This window comes from Tupaia chinensis, unplaced genomic scaffold, assembly GCF_000334495.1.
Source record: "Tupaia chinensis unplaced genomic scaffold, TupChi_1.0 Scaffold000399_1, whole genome shotgun sequence".
NCBI lineage: Eukaryota > Metazoa > Chordata > Mammalia > Scandentia > Tupaiidae > Tupaia > Tupaia belangeri.
The window spans coordinates 1031937-1048764 of record NW_006159901.1 but is presented as its reverse complement, the minus strand read 5'-3'; the positions used below and the strand labels follow the sequence as shown (position 1 = coordinate 1048764).

Here is a 16828-nt window from a genome sequence, read left to right as displayed (position 1 = left end):
TCCTCTTGGGATCTTGGGCATGCACGCACACGCGCCCAGTGTGAGTTTAAGCCACCGGGTCCGGGACTTGAACCGCAGTCAACTACGTGGGAGTCCAGCGACATAGCCATTATGCTAACTGCTGGTCCCACATGCCGAATATCGTGAGAGGAGACTAGAGGAGAAGGGATTGGCCATGGCCGTCCTTCCTGGGGCTCGATTTCTCTCTGTCTGCTTCTACGGGAAGTGCATGCGCCCTATAGCAAAAATCTCTCTAAAAAAATAGTTGGATTTTGGGCAGTACATCAAGAACCAGATCTGATATGGTCAACCATAGTCCTGGCAGCTTGAAAAACACTCTGGGTATGTCTACATGCATGTTTAAAGTACTGACAGGATGGATAAACGGAGGGAAAATATTCCAATGTGAACACACAGTATTTGGACGGTGGAGAGGGGTGCTTTCCTTTGCTTATGTGTAAATGCATATGCCCTATGGCCAGGAAAAAAAACATTTTTTAAAGTGGAGTTTAAATTTAATTGTTGTGTATATTGCATATTCTAACGAAGGCTATGAATGGCAAATAAGTTTTCTTGTTAACTTGTTTAAAAGACTTTTCTTCTGTCTTCTAACCAAGCTTGAGAAACAGAGTAGGATGAGTGCTGGTTTCCTATTTAAAGATACATAATTCTTGTTGCACTGTGGTTTCCACAGGGAGTACAGTTAACTTCCTTATATTTAATAGAAAAGGCCAGGATAACAGTAGAGCAAAAAATCCAACTTTTTATATCTGGAAACCTACTTCCTTCCCTTACCCCATTTTTAAAGTAGAATGAGCCCAAGGTCAAAGTGAATATTCTCTCTCCATAGAAAATTTACTTCCTCCTTGTACTGTTTGCTTATCTTTCTATTTTTGTTTTTGTTTTATTTTCCTGAATTGTTGCAAGGTTTATAGCCTAGCGTCTGTCAAAGACTTTTTAAATTACAGACTTTGTTAGAAATGGGAGGTCATCTAACTTTCTTAATGTTTTCATCTGTGACAGTTACCCCTCAGGACCTGTTGGTGCTTGATTCTGAAGTCTTAACTATGCAGCGGATAGTTAAGAATCCGAAGTGACTTAGGATAAATAAAGGGAATACTGTATGTGAATTTCTGAAATCTAACTTCTTATCTAGTAAACTTGCTTGCAGTCTGAAATCAGATTGCTTTGGAGTATATGCCAATTTATAGTCCACACATTGTGTATGCTTGCCATGTATCTTTGCATTTTCCAAGTACTTATAAAGACTCATTCATTGTGGCACAAGCAGTACAATACTGCTTCACAAGGGTGGGGCTACTTGGGGTGACCAGATTTGTATCTCAGTCCAGCATAAGCAGAGCAGACATAGAGGGGCACACCCTTAGTCATAGATACCCTGTAGACTGGAGCAGGAATATTGTAGCATGGTGGTATCCTGTCAGAAATAACTTTCTTTATCTCCCCTCCCCCCATTAAATTAAAAATTAAAACAAAATATCTTCTAAATGCTATATATTTTTTAAGGATTATTTATTTAATTTTATTTATTCGTTCATTTAATTTGACCAGAGAAAGACAGACACACAGAAGGAAAGTGAGAAAGCAAGCCACTAGGTCCCAGACTTGAACCATGATCGGCCATATGGGAATGTCCAGCACCTTAACCACCATGCCACCTGCTGGCCCCCGCTATATTGGTTTTTATAACTAAAGAAGGCACGTCTACTGAAAACAATTGAACTCAGTATTCAATGAGAAAATATAACTTTAAAACTTTTTTTTTCCCTTTCTTTTGTGAGCTAAACAGACTGGCATTTCCAACAGGGTCTTCACACTGTGATCCACTCCTAATGTCATCTACCCCAGGATTATGGGCATGTATGTGCCTGGTGTGTTCAGGGAAATTTCTAGACATGAATTGAGAACCTTCCTATACACATCAGCCTCACAGAGTGTTGTGTTACTGCTTCGCCACTGTCCAGTACCTAAATTACATGTAATTATTTATTTAATTTTATGATTATTATTATTTTAATATAATCAGAGAGAGACAGAGAAAAAGGGAAAGTGAGAAAGCAAGTTGCCAGACCCAGGACTCAAATTGCAGTCAGCCATGTGGGAATCCAGCATTTCAACCACCAGGCCACCTTCCAGTCCCACAATTCATTAGTTTTTAATATTTCATTTTATTTTTTTTGAGAGAAACTTTTTGCTATAGGGCACATGCACTCCTGGAAAGGCAGAGAGACAGAAAACAAGAAATCACCCTCCAGGGGGAATGGCCACGCCACAATCCCTTCTCCTCCATTCTCCTCCATTCTCCTCTAGAGATCTTGGGCCCGTACCTGGCATGAGTTTTAATCCGCTGAAGCTGGGACTTAAACTGCGGTCGGCTACATAGGAGTCCAGTGACTTAACTGTTTTGTCATCTGATGATCTCCAGTTAATTAGTTTTTGAAGATCAACCAGTTTCTTTAAAATAATTGTTAGAGGGAACCAGCAGTTAGCATAATGCTATGTCCCTGGACTCCCACGTAGTTGACCGTGGTTCGCGTCCCGGACCCGGCGGTTTAAACCTCACGCCGGGCACGTGTGCGTGCGTGCCCAAGATTCCAAGAGGAGAATAGAGGAGAAGGGATTTTGGCGTGACCATCCCCCCTGGGGGGTGATTTCTCGCTTTCTGTCTCTGTGTCTCTCTCTGTCTGGCGAGTGCACACGCCCTATAGCAAAAAACCTCTCCCCCCCAAAAAAAATTGTTAGAAATAATGATTATTGCTTAACATCATCTATGCTTAAGCTTAGGCTAATTCAAATAAATACCTCTTCATTTTGTCTCACTGAGTTTAAAAGAAATTTACATTTCTCAAAATGACCTAAAATTACAGTTGTATTTGTTTACTTTTTTAAAAAATTTGCTATAGGGCACATGTGCTTTTAGAGGGGAGAGAGAATGAATATGCACCCCACAAGAAGGATGGATACCTTGTGATCCCTTTTTTTCCATCTCTCATTCCTTTTGGGATTTTGGCAGGCATGTACAGGGGACTAGTGTGTTTTTGTTTTGCTTTGTTGTTTTTTTAGAGAGATTTTTGCTAGAGGGCACAAATGCTCCCAAGAGAGACAGAAAGCAAGAAATCACCCCCTGTGGAGATGGCCTTTCCAAAAATCCCTTCTCCTCCATTCTCCCCTGGGGATCTTGGGCAGGCACACATGCATATGCACCTGAGGTGAGGTTTAAGCCACCAGGTCTTAGAGTTGAACCACTTGAACCACTATATGGGAATCCAGTGATGTAACCATCTCACCATCTGCTGGTCCCCCTGCTGTGTTTTTGAAGACATTGACTCTGAAACTCAACCACACAGTGAGTCATATGAAATCCATGCCACTTGCTGGCCCTTAATCAATATTTTAAAATACGTGACTTCGGTCTTTAGAGAGGGAGGTAAATTAATCTGTTACAGCTGCATTTTTAGTTTGATAATCTGATTTTTAACATTTGTGAACTTTAGGCCATGGTTCAATATTTCTGGTTTTGAAAGGCATGGTGCAATATTTATGGTTTTAATGAGAAATTTATAGTTTACTGAACTTTAAGCCTCGTTTAAGTTAATACCAGATTTGAAATTTTTTGAGTAATAAGCAGAGGTGACTAGGTTTTGCCCTGATTTTTTACCATTACATTATTTATATAGATTTATTTATAGATTTTCTATGTAGATTAATATGGGTAAATCTTTTTAAAAAATAATTATTGGGAACCAGCAGTTAGCATAATGGCTATGTCGCTGGACTCCCACGTAGTCGACCGTGGTTCGTGTCCCGGACCCGGTGGCTTAAAAAACTCACACTGGGTGCGTGTGCGTGTGTGCCCAAGATCCCTAGAGGAGAATGGAGGAGAAGGGATTGCGGCGTGACCATCCCCCCTGGGGGATGATTTCTCGCTTTCTGTCTCTATGTCTGTCTCTGTCTGTCTGGCGAGCGCACGTGCCCTACAGTGAAAATCTCTCCAAAAAAAAAATTATTTAATTTTATTTATTAATTTTATTTTTTAATTTGACCAGTGAGAGACACACAGAGAGAGAGAGAAAGTGAGAAAGCAAGCTGCCAGGTTTCAGACTTGAACCGTGGCCATGTGGGAGTGTCCAGCGCCTTAATCACTATGCCACCTGCTTGCTGGTCCTTTTATGGGTAAATCTTATGTATAGTTTATTGTTTCCCATATAGTTTCATTTATAGGCCAGTATAAGAGGTCTTCACAAAGTTCATGGAAAATGTGTTATTAAAAAAATGCATAGATTTCAATTTTTTTCATCATAATAAAGTTGTACTTCCAGTTTTCGTGAATTTTTTGAAGAACTATCATATTTTGTATGTATCCCATTAGAGAAGGTTTTTATGGATAAATAGGATGTTTTTCATTGTATAAATTTATTAATAATGCATAATTAATATTAGCATAGTAAGTACCCTGAGGAAAAGCCTTTGATAAAGTTGACATTTGGTAACATTTGATACTAATTTAGATTTCCTTAAGACCTTTTTATATACAAAGAAATTATGGTTCTATAATATATGAATACTAATGTAGTCTAATGCTTCTTTTTCTTTTTAAATATGAGAATGATACTTTTTTTCAAAAATTTTGACAAGACAGTGCATGTGCTTGTTATAGAAAGACAGGGAGAGGGAGAGGAAAAGTGACAAAAGAACCTCTCTGGGGCGATTGCTATGCCGCAGTCCCTTCACCATTCTCCTCTTGGGATTTTGGACACCTACAAACACCCACCGAGAGTGTTTTTCAAGCCCCCAAGTCCAGGACTGAAATGGTACAATCAGTCATGTGGTATCCAGACACCTAAACCACCATACACCTGCTGTCCTAACCTGAAAGAGTCTTAGAAGTTAAATAGCATTAGCCTATGGTTATTGTTGGTTTTGGGCAGAACCAGGACTGGGAACTGTTCACATTTTTCACATGACATTATGCTGATAACTTGTATTTTAGAGTAAATGAAAAGCATGACGCCTATATGGCACCATGTTGGTATGCTGTTAACTTATTATTATTGAAACCAATGCAAAAATAACTAAATTTGTCTTTATCACTTGATTTTGTGGTGGATCCAGTTGCATGATTAAAATTTTCTTAATTTTGCCGGCAGGTAGCATGGTGGTTAAGGTGCTGGTTCCCACATAGCCAACTCCATGGTTTGAGTCTCAGACTCAGTGGTTTGAAAAACACATCAGGCGCGTGTGCTTGCATGTCCAAAATCCTATGAGGAGGTTGAAGGAAAAGGCATTTTGGTGTAGCCATCCCCCCAGGAAGTTTTTCACTTTTTCTTCCTCTGGCAAGAACACTCCCCGTATGGTACAACTTTTTAAAAAAAAATTATATACTTATGTCATTAAATAATGGATACTATGAAAGAATAGGTACTTTCTTAGTTGTTGGTCATGTTTTGTTTTAAATCATTATCCTAGAAAAATAAGGTGTTCAGAAGTTAGTATCATACACAAACTTGTGTGGTTATTATTATTATTATTATTTATGCTGGCAGGTATATATGACTGCTAGAGAGAGCACCCACAAATGGGGTGTGATCATAGCACAATCCTTCCTGTTAAGTTTTTCTTTCCAATCAGGATCCTGCCCACATATGCACAGGTGTCCTGCATGTTTCTCAAGCTGCTGGGACTTGAACAGCTGGTCCTATTAATGAATTTAAATTCTAAATATTGCTCCAATTCTAATCAAAATACTATTTTTTTCAGATGAGCATACTTGATTTTTATATAGCTAGTGTTTTTACTGCATTTAGGTAAGTAAACATATGAAATAAGTATTTATTCACACATTAATAATATAACATTGCGGGGGCCAGCAGGTGGCTTGCTGGTTAAGGTGCTGGAGACTTCCCACATGGCTTACCATGGTTCAAGTCTTGGACCTGGTGGCTTGCTTTCTCACTTCCCCTCTCTGTCTCTCTCTCTGGTCAGAATGAAATGAATGAATGAATGAATGAATGAATTTAAAATATTTATATAACATTGTGGGGCCAGCAAATGGCTTAATGCTTACGTTGCTGGATTTCCACATGACTGACCACAGTTAGAATCCCAGACCAGGCAGATTGAAACTCACGCTGAGTGCATGTGCTTGCGTGCCCAAAATCTCAAGAGGATAATGGAGGAGATGAGATTGTGGTGTGGCCACTCTCCTGAGAGGTGATTTCTTGCTTTCTGTCTGTCTGTCTTGTTCATTGCAGCTTATTTAGAGAGCCTACAATAATGAAGTGAACCTTAGTTGACTATGTGATTGTCCAGCAACATAAGCATTACACTATACCAACAACTGGCCCAGTAGTCTTTTCACTATGTAGATACTGATTCTTACCATTCATTTTTCGAATAAAAATGGGCTTAAAAATGCTTTATTATATGTTCATTATGAAATAATTATTATTATTACTAGTTTCTAGTTCTTTTTTATTTGTAATAGTAGAGCACTCATGTGTGGTTGTGTGATTGAGTGAGAAAGAGAAGGGGAGAGAGAGAAGAGAACCGTTCATAGGGTCCAGTCATGCTGCAATCCTTTTCCTCTAGTGTTCCTGCCTGTCAGATCCTGAACACTCACATATATACCTGGCATGTTTCAAGTTTATAGGGCCAGGGATTCAAACCATACGATATCTGGCTGTTCCTGAGCACCACATTGCCATTGTGCTGTGAAGCCAGCCCTGAAATAATTATTTTGAATGATTATTTTGCCTAGCCTCTTTCTCATCTTCTTAGACTAATCACATCAATGTCCATAGCTTTAATCACGTATACCATAGATAGCTTTTTTCTGAACTTCCTTCTAGTGTTATAATTATCTCTGTCATGAAGTTAGAAATGTTTACTGAATAAAATATTCTTCCTTTTCCTTTTTATAAGAGAGCGCAGTAAGCCCAAATTAATCATTTATTGGTAGGTTACAAAATGCTTTACTTTGTCAAGCCCCCCTTCCAAGCACTAGAGATGCAAAGAAGATGAAGACATACTAATCTTTGCCCACAGAGGCCTTGTAGTCTAGTTGGTAAGAGAGTAAATTAAGACAGAAGGATCTAACACAGGTGATTAAAGAGGGAATTGACCTAAATTGGTATGCAACATAAACTGGCAGTCTTTTATATAGATTTACAAATTGATAGACCTTGTCCCTCCAGCCCTTCCACTCCACATATATACTCATACATTGTAAAGCTCATTCCGTTAGACTAAAACAAAATCTTACCTGTGTTGGTGTATATATAGTCTACCATAGGCACTGAAATGGCTCTTTACATTCTTGCTGGATGTGACCCCCAACTACTCTTTTTTTTAAAAATTTTTGTTTGTTTATTTTTATTTATTTCATGAGAGAGAAAGATAGATAGCGACAAGTACTCCAAAGAGGGTCTTCCTGCCACCATCTTCCTCCAGGTTTGGTTGGCATGCCCAGGGAGGGCTCAAGACACAAACCCAAGAATTTTTCCATGTGGGTCAAGTTGTAGTTCTACTGTGCTGCCCCCTAGCCTTGTCCCCAACTACTCTTTACCTGGGCTATGACTCAGAGTGTGTGTGTGTGTGTGTATGTATGTGTGTGTGTTAGGAATGGCTAACTATGGGGGATAAGCAAACAGAACTACTTTATCCCATTTTTCTAAGAGGTGAACATCTCCACCTTTCTCCCCTGCCATATCAGTGTTCCTCTCTTGTAGCACAGCTCACTCTCTGTGCAGAAGCCTGTTCTAGGCTCTTTACTTCCCTTGGAACTTGGGAGTTGTAAGGATTCAGCACAGGCATCATGGTAGTACGCTGACTGCTGCTTTTGCTCTAAATAATAACATCCCAGGAGTCTTATGTCTTCTGCCAAAATTCATGAGCCAGTAACAGGCTAGCGCGGGTGTGTGTATGTGTATTTATGTATAATTAAATTTCAAATCATTCACTGTTGTTAATAATTTGAAATCTGAAGGTGAGTTGGCATTTTCCTTGACTTGGATTCTACACTTGTTAACTAGGAATAGATGTTAGTCTCTTGAGCTATGCATTTTCTGTCTTTCCACATTCTAAATTCTAATACATAAATACATTTAACCAGCTTCCTAATGGGTAAATAGCACACATATATTAAATCAAAGATATCTTTTACCAGTTTAAATTCCTTGATTGCAAGAGTCAGAAAATACTTAATATTTTTTAAACACTTTGTATGTATGCTGCACTGTTCCGGGACCTATAAATCTATGAAAGAACAACAGCTCTATGTACAGTGAGTTTACATACATAATTTAAGATTTTTTAAATCATATTTGAGGAATACACTACAGAATTTGATTAAATAAGATGTGGGGGTGGGGGGAGAGACAGAAAGTTGATGATGTTTAAGAGCCAGTTTTGATTTCCCAAATCGTAACTTGTTTTGTTCATGTCTTAGAAAGCTTTTGGTCTTTTCACCATTGAGTATGATGTTGGATTTGGGTTTTTCATATATGACCTTTATTATACTTTATTCCTTTTTTTCCTAGCTTGTTAATTTTTTTTTTTAATCATGAAAGGCTGTTAGCTTTTGCTAGATGCCTTTTCACATCACAAAGGTGATTTTTCCCCCTTTATTCTGTCAAGATGGTATATTACACTGATTCTTTTTTGTTTCTTTTAGAGATTTTTGCCAGGGTGCTTGTTTTCATAGAAGAGACAGACAGAATGAGAAATAAACCCCCATGGAGGATGACCACCCCACAATCCCTTCTCCATTCTCCTCTTGGGATTTTGGGAATGCACACACAGGTGCCCAGCATAAATTTCAAGTTCCAGGTTCAGAACTTGAACTGCCATCAGCCATGTGGGAATCTAGCGACATACCATTATGTTATCTGCTAGTTTCCTCATTGATTTTTTTTTTTTTGATGTCAAACCATCTTTGTACTGCCAATTACCTTTGTAGCTAATGTTTTATATCAAAGCCAAGCTCAATGTTTATATGTTTCTACGGCTTCTTAAACACTATAGATATAGAAGTAAGTGATTATGACAGACCATATGACTTGTAAAACTTGACATATTTATTTACTATTTACTCCTTGAAAACATTTCCCAACCTCTACTTCTATCAATAGAATCATCACTATTGACTTAGATCTTTAGTGTCTGTTTAGGAGCTATGGACCAGTTAGTACTTATCAAAACTCAATTTTTTTTTCTTAAAAAGTCATGGTTTATCTCTTGGGCAAAGAAATAAGTAGGAGTATAATCTGGTTAATACAAGCTAAGTAATGATTTAAAGAAAAATATTAACTTAAATAATGACTTTGTTAATGTCTTTTCTAATTCAGCTTCATGACATATATTTTGAAATAGCACTGCTCTGTATTGCTTATGGAATTTTATGTTTTATTTTTCCTTAGGTGTATGTGGAATTTGATGATCTTGAATGGGATAAACGTGAGTGGGTTAAAGTTTATGAAGATTTTTCCACTTTCTTGGTGGAATACCACTTAATCTGGGCCAGAAGGAATGACCCTAGGCAAACTCAGGGATCAAAGAACAAGCAGGTTCAGTGGCCTGCACTGGTAAGTACTGTTCCTCTTTCATTAAGCATTTGTGGTAGTTTGTTTTAAAAGAGTAAAAATTCAATGTAAATTTAGAATTTTTTTTTCTGATTATAGATTAATATTCCTAAAGAGTGTCTGAAGCATATAGCGAAAATTACAAAACACTTTATTGATTTTTGTCAAATAACTCACTTCTTGTTCCTATTCTTTCAGCATATTTAGTTCATTACCAGTTTATGCTGTCCAATTAATTGAAAACATAAATCGGATTAAAGGCTGCTAAGAGGTAGTTGATTGGTTTATATGCAGTGTGCAACAACTTTAGTGAATGATACTTTTTATAAATTGAAGGTAGAGGGTAATTTTAATGAAATATAACAAGAGCGTGTGGTATTTTTTGGATTGTAGATCAGTGAATCATCATGGGTATTGGTAGATGCTAAGTCTGTACATTTTTCAGGTAATTGGTAAAATTACTCTTATTAGGAAATGTTCCATTTAAGAAAATATAGTAATTACAATAAATTCTTTGGAAGTTTTAACAGTTTTATAAAAAGAAGCATACTAATTAATAAAGATGCCTAAGTTTGCTATTGTATTGGTAACAGACATATCTAAGCCTGGGTGATTTATAAAGAAATGGGGGTTTATTGATTCATAAGTTTGGTGACTAGAAAGTCAGAATGCATAGGCTTGGTATCAGTCTGACCTACAACTTGAAATAGCAGATGACAGACATGTCCAGAGAGCAAGCAAGTGGTGAGCTGTTCTCTCTCTCTATCTCATAGAAATGAACTCTCAAGAGAACCAACCCCTTCTCAAGGGCTATAATTCCTTGGATCTCATAAGACATCATTGCTCTATTCATGAGAGTGTTGGCTCTGTGATCCACTCAGCAGGATCTAATCACTGCCTGCTAGGCTTCACCACTCCACCAAATTTCAAAACATGAAACTGGAGAACAAATGGTTATCCAAACCATAATATAAGATTATTAAATTCCATGGGGACCAGCAGTTAGCGTAATGGCTATGTCGCTGGACTCCCATGTACTTGACTGCGGTTCAAGTCCCAGACCCGGTGGCTTAAACTCATGTCGGGCACGTGTGCGTGCGTGCCCAAGATCCCAAGAGGAGAATGGAGGAGAAGGGATTGCGGCGTGGCCATCCCCTCTGGGGAGTGATTTCTCGCTTTCTATCTCTCTGTCTCTGTCTGTCTGGCAAGCGAAAACCTCTCCAAAAAAAAAAAAGATTATTAAATTCCATTAAGGAAAAAAGCCACATCTGTTTAGTCATTGTTATTTCTGTGTTCTCACAGATTACCTAGTTATGACATTTTGTTAATGAAATAATATATTATTTTAATATCAAAAACAAAGCCATGGAGACTTTTTTTGGCCATAGTATGTATATGCTTACTGGGGGTGGGAGGGATCAGAAAGCACCCCCCAAAGGGGATAATCACAGAATTATTCCTTATCCATTCTCCTCTTGGGGTATTGGGCACACATGCACACAGGTCCAGTATGTTTTTCAAGCCACTAGTTCGGGCCTCAGACCACAGCGAGCCACGTCGGAGTCCAGAGCCTTAATCTCTGTACCACTTGCTGGCCAAGATAGTATTTTAAGGTGTTTGGTATAGTTAATGTGTCAGGGTAGGTATGTTTAATTTTTTTTTAATTTTAAGGTTTTTGCCATAAGGTGTGTGTGCTTGCCAGAGAGAGGGAAAGTGAGAAATTACCTATCTGGGAAATGATCATGCCATAATCCCTTCTCCCCTGATATCCTCTTAAGATTCTGGGCATGTACCCACAAACACTCAGCATGATTTTCAGGTGAGTCTGGGACTTGAACCATGGTGATCCACTGGGAATCTGTGAGCACCTTAATCACCCTGCCACCTGCTGGCCATTCACTGAATTTTTTAAAAGAAGTATTAGTTCTTCCTTTTTTCTCTGGGGGAGAGAGAGAGAGAGAGAGACAGATAGGCAGAGACACAGATGCCCCCAAGGTATTGATGCTGCAGTTCACTTCATCAATCCCTGATCATGGGCACCCACATGCCTGGCATGTTCAGGGAGTCTTTGGACATGAACCTGTCATCTTCCCATGCACATCAGCCTCAGCAGAGTATTATACTACCACTATTGCACCTTCCCGCTTTTCAGATTCTTTTTTTTTTTTGTTTGGTTTAATTTATTTTTTGTGTAGTTCATTTATTCTGTTTCATTGATTTCTGCTTGAATCTTCTATTATTTTTTTTTTCTCCTGACATTTTTTTCTCATTGTTGTTTTTGCAGTTTCCTGAGGTGTGTTGTTAGGTTGTTTGTTTGCTACCTTTCCATCTTTTGCTTATAGGCACTTATTGCTATGAACTTCCCTCGTATGGCTGTTTTTGCTGTGTCCCATAGATTATGAGACTTGTGTACTCATTAAAATTGATTGCAGTCCGGCATGTGTGCATGTGTGCCCAAAATCCCAAGAGGAGAATGGAGGAGAAGGAATTGCGGCGTGGCTGTCCCCTGGGTGGGGGGTGGCGTGATTTCTTTTTTTCTGTCTCTGTCTTTTTCTGGCAAGCAGGCGCGCCCTATAGCAAAAACCTCTTTAAAAAAACAAACAAACAAAAAAACCTGGTTTCAGTGACTCTTTTGCTTTCAGTCTAGATTTCCTCAGTGGTTATAAAGTCATTCAGGAGTAGATTGTTTATTTCCATATATTTGTGTATTTTCAAGTTATTTTTTTCTGAAATTAGTTTCAAGTTTAATTTTATCATTGTCACAGAAGATGCTGAATATAGTTTCTGTGCCTTTAATTTTGTAAAGGCTTGTTTCATGCTATATCATGTGATCAATTTTTGAAAAAGTTCCTTGTCGGGGTAAGAAGAATGTGTATTTTATAATTGTTGGGTGGAAAGTTCTGTAGATGTCTATCAAGTTCATTTCATTTATGGTGTCATTTAGATCCTATATCTCTTTGCTTATTTTTTGTCTAGATTATCTAGAGATGGTGGGGTATAGATCTAGCAGTCTTTCTTTCACACATTTGGGTGCTCCTGAATAGGGCGCAAAGACATTTATAAATGTTAAATCTTCTCGGTGAATTAGCTTTTAGTATTATATAAGGTCTTTCTTTGTCTCTTCTTACAGTTTTTGTCTTAAAGCCTATTTTGTCTGACATCAGTATTGTGACTTTGGCCTTTTTCTGATTTATAGTTGCGTAGAGTATCTTTTCCCTGATAGAGTACTCTCATTAGTACTTCTTGAACATATTCTTTCAGTTTTTGTCTGTCTGAGAATGATTTTATTTGTTCTTCCCATTTGAAGGATATTCTCACCAGGTATAGACTCTTGATTGAAATTGTTTTTATTTTAATATTTTGAGTATGACTTTCCACTCTCTTCTGTTGTCTTGGTTGAGAGGTCTGATGCTATCCTAATAGGATAACCTTTGTAAGTGACTTGACACTTCTCTCTCTTGCCATTTTTAGAATCTTATCTTTGCCTGAAACTTTTACCAATCTGGCTATGGTCTACCATTGAAAGGATCTTCTTACATTGATTCTGTTTGAGGTCTTTTGTATTTCTTGGGTCTGAATGTCTGAATGCTTCTCTAGATTTGGAGGGTTTTCTGCAAGTATTTTATGGAATAGATCTTCTGTGCCTTGTCTGATTCTTCCCCTTCTGCAATACCTATTATTTGGATATTTGGATCTTTAATATTATCTTATATTTCTCATATGTTGCCCTCATTTTTAAAAATATTTTTTTCATTATTTTTGGTGGTTTTATCTAAAGATAAAGTTTTTTCCTTCTAGCTCAGAGATTCTGTCTTTTGCATGGTCTTTATTTCCTGTATTACTGTCTTCCTATCTACAGGTTCTGGCTGGTTCTTTTTTATGGTATCTTATCTCCTCCAAATCCTGAAAGGACTTCCTCATCTCTGTCACCTTGAATATTCTGAATTCTTTCTCTGACATTCCCACAAATTTTTTTTTCTCTTGGCTGTCTGTGGTTGAAGAAGACTTGTTCTGTTCCATTGAGGGAGAGATGTTTTCTTGTTTTCCCATACTACTTGTGCCTCTGCATTGGTTTTTAGTTATCTGATGAATTATACATTTACTTTTCTGGTATTAATTCTGCAGTGTCAGGGAGGAGGGAGAGCTCCACTTCTCAGCTTCACTTCTTGGTAGAGAGTCTTGTCTTCCAATGAGAGAAGTGTGTATATAGCCAGCTTTAGGTATCTTTCTCAATCTCTCAGGACCAGGTGCACCTGGGACAGAACTAGAGAGTTTCAACTGGGGTGAGGGGGGGAAGTAGGATTCACATGTAGACTATGAAACTAGTAAACTGAAATCTCAAAATATTCCTGGGTTGGTAGAAGGCAGCTAAAGGTCTGAGGCAGTCTTCCTGTCTCATTTGTCCCACTGCTGCTACTGCTTTCTGCTCCATGCTCCAGGGATTAAGGGCAGCAAAGGGATGTGGGAGGGTCCATTCCAGGATATACCTGGAGTAGTCAGAAAGCAGTGTAATGTCTGAGGTCTTTCTGCTTCATTTGGTTTCACTGACTGCTACTGCTCCCTGCTCCGTGTTGCAGGCTAGGGGATTAATGACAGTGAAGGAAAGGGCCTGTCTGGAATGTACCTGGGGATGTCAGAAGATAGTGGGAGGTCTGAGGCAGTCTACTTGCCTCCCTGAGTTGGTTCCACTGACTGCCTCTATGCTCTGCTCTGTGTTGCAGGCTTGGGGGGTTAATGGCAGTTTAGGGATACAGGAGGAAGAGTCCTTTAGGGAATGTACCTGGGGCAGTGGGAAGGCAGTGGGAGGTCTTAGGTGGTTGTCCTGCCTCAGTTTTACTTTTAAGATTTTAAACTACTACTAAAGGTAACTTCTACTTGCTAATAATTGTAATGCATACAAATTTCTATCTTAGCTAGCTAACCTGTTAATGCTTTTCTAGTAATTTAATGTGTCTGTTTCTTCAGCCTTTTTTTTTTTTTTTCATCAGGTACGTGATTTTAAAAAGACAGGGAGGGTGGGAATTAAGTGAATTGAAACCATAGGGCTTTTTTTTTTTTTTAAGAATTTTATAATTTTGTTTAATGTTTTTGTTATTATTATTATTTTTGGAGAGGTTTTTGCTATAGGGCGGGTGTGCTTGCCAGAAAGACAGAGACAGAAAGTGAGCAATCACCACCCAGGGGGGGTGGCCTCACTGCAATCCCTTCTCCTCCATTCTCCGCTCGGGATCTTGGGCACACATGCACATGTGTCTGCCCTGAGTTTAAGCTGCTGGATCCAGGACTCGAACTGCAGTCGACTACATGAGAATCCAGTAACGTAGTTATTATGCTAACTGCTGGTCCTTATTATTTTCTAATTTGCTATAAGGCAGTGTGCTCACCAGAGAAAGAGAGAGAGGGCTAGGGAAAAGGAAGGAAATTGAAAAAGCAAGCCACCAGGCCCAGGACTCAAATTGTGGTTGGCCATGTCACAGATGGACTATGAAACTAGTAAATTATCAAATCTCAAAATATTCTTGGGTGGGCAGAAGGCCCCCATGACCCATAATTTTAATAGGAAACTTGAATAACAAAATAAAGAAGATAATTTTATCCGTAATTGGTTTAAAATTTTTTTTGGATGAGTGTGTTGAATTGTTAATATAAAAATTTATGGGACCATCAGGTGACATGGTGATTAAGGTGCTAGATCCCCCATGACTGACTGCATGGTTCAAGTCCCAGACCCTATGGCCTGAAAAACGTGCCTGGCACATTGTGCATGCGTGCCCCAAATCCTGAAATGAGAACAGAGGGAAAGGGATTGTGGTATCATCACTTCCCCTGAGGGAGTGCTTTCTTTCCTTCTCTTGTTGTCTATACCTGACAAGTATATGCACCCTCTGACCAGTTATAAATAAATAAGTTTATTTTTAAAAAGATATCCATTGTATATACATAGCACATTTTGTCTATTGACATACACTCATGTTGCTTCCACATTTGGCTCTTATTAATGATACATGATTATACAAATCTATGTTCAGGGGCCAATAGGGATGTAGTGGTTAAGGTGCTGGACTCCATATGGCCAACTATGGTTCGAGTCTGGACCTGGTAGCTTGAAACTCACACTGAACGTATGTGCATCCATGCTCAAAATCCTGAGACCAGAATGAAGGAAAAGGGACTCCCATGTGGTCATCCCCCACCCTTGGGGGTGATTTCTCATCTTGTCTTTCTCTCTGGCCAGCGCACATGCCCTGTATCAAAAATTTCTCACTAAAAAAAAATCTGTTCGTGTTCCTTCTTTCAGTTCTTTTGGGTATATATTCATAGGTGGAATTGTTGGATCATATGGTAATTCTATTTTCACTATTTTGAGGTACTCCCATATTGTTTTCTATAGTGGCCACACTATTCTATATAACTGCCTGCAGTGTATGAATGTTCTAGTTTTTCCACATCCTTGCCAACACTTATTTCTTGTCTTTTTGGGTATTAGCCAGGATAGTAGGTATGAAATGGATCTCACTGTAGTTTTGGTTTACTTTTTTTTGGATTTTTTTTTTGACAGAGACAGAGAGATAGAAAGTGAAAAATCAGCCCCCGGGGGATGGCCATGCCGCAATCCCTTCTCCTCCAATCTCCTCTCGGGATCTTGGGTACACAGGAATGTGCGCATGCACCCAGCATGAATTTAAGCCACCTGGTCTGAAATTCGAACCGCGGTCGACTACACGGGAGTTCAGCAACATACCCATTACGCTAACTGCTAGTCCCTGATTTAGTTTTGTAATTATTAGTATCATGTTGACCATCTTTTCAGGTGCTTACTGGCCATTTATATATTTTTCCTTAGGGAAATATCTGTTCAGGTGCTTTGCCTATTTTTAAGTTGACTTGTTTAATTTTTTTGTTTTTGTTTAGTTTTAGGAGTTCTCTATATTTTCTGGTTATTAATGATTTATCAGATATATGATTTGCAAATATTTTGTCACATTTTACAGTTGTCTTTTTACTCTACCAATAGCGTCCTTTGATGCACAAGATTTTTCAAAATATTGATAAAGTCCAGTTTAACTATGTTTTTGTTTTCATTGCCTATACTCTTGTTGTCTTATCCAAAAAACCATTTTCATATTTAATGTAATGAAGCTTTCTATCTGTATTTTCTTCTAAATGTTTTACGGTTTTAGATCATATATGTGGATATTTAATCCATTCGACTTAACTTTTGTACACAA

At 38.4% G+C, this 16828-nt stretch overlaps 1 protein-coding gene across 2 annotated transcripts in view; it reads left to right on the top strand.

Annotated features, from left to right (window-relative positions):
* The window catches only part of JMJD1C (jumonji domain containing 1C), a 275334-nt gene that overhangs the window by 88213 nt on the left and 170293 nt on the right, over positions 1-16828 (top strand). For both annotated transcript variants that reach the window (XM_027774078.1, XM_027774079.1), the window contains exon 2: positions 9438-9602. The gene's annotated coding sequence lies outside the window, so the exon portion shown is untranslated. The remainder of the gene's footprint in view (positions 1-9437; positions 9603-16828) is intronic.